Genomic DNA, 1,083 nt, shown 5'->3' on the forward strand with positions numbered 1-1,083 from the left:
AATCAGGTGTTTATATTTTGATAAGAAAGATACAAATACCTGATTTTAATATATATATATATATATATATATATGTCATGCTTACTATGCGGAATGATTATTTGTTGTTTTGCTTTTTTTTTTCTTTAATTTCAAAATCTAATATCTTTTTTTAGTATGATATATTCTTTTTTTTTCTTGTCATATTTCAAACAAACACATATTTTTGACCTGAAATGGACGGATAAATAGATGAATTTAACAGTATCCCTCGAGAAATTAATATTTGATTATTTTGATTATTTGATATTATCATAAGAAAATGATAAATATGTTGTACTTATTGATATATCAAAAATTTACAGGCATTATACATTATTGATAATTTCCTTCTTTTTAATAAATTAATTATCATCAAACAATTTTTTTTCCCTTTTTTTTTTTTGTTTATTTAACTAATTTTCAATAAAAATATATTTCCCGTATGATAATGAAATTAGTCATCAGCAATTTTTTTTTTTCTTTAATTATGTAATTATTTGTTTGTTTTTTCTCTCATTTTTTTTCTTTCTTTTTTTTTGTTTTTTGAAGATATTTTTTGACAGTTTTATTACAGTAATTGTTGAAATTTTATTTTTTGATATTTTGACTTTCTCATCAACCCTCAAAAGATATCTGAGAGAACTCGGAAGTACTAAATAAAGTAAATTCCTGATCACATTCCATTATCCGTCCTATTTAATTCAATCAATAAATGCAGTAGATGATAACAATTTTCTCTTATCATTTATCATTTTTTTTGTTTTTTTTTTTATTGCTTTGTCATTTCATTTGTATGTGTTGGATGAAAATTTCTTTAACAATGAAATATCAATAAGTTTAGAGATTTTGAATATCTGATAGATTACATTAATGATGTTTGTATTCTACGCTTACTTTACCTATTCTTTACTTAAATCGTACATATATTATTACGGGAATATTGTTTATCATTGGCCTATATTCATAAATTTGTTTATTGTTATCATCGTTATCAGTTAACTCATCCCTTTTGTATTGATCATCATATGTGTGTGTATATGTGTATGTGTGTGTGTGTGTGTG

This window comes from Loa loa (assembly GCF_000183805.2).
Source record: "Loa loa unplaced genomic scaffold supercont3.539, whole genome shotgun sequence".
Lineage (NCBI taxonomy): Eukaryota > Metazoa > Nematoda > Chromadorea > Rhabditida > Onchocercidae > Loa > Loa loa.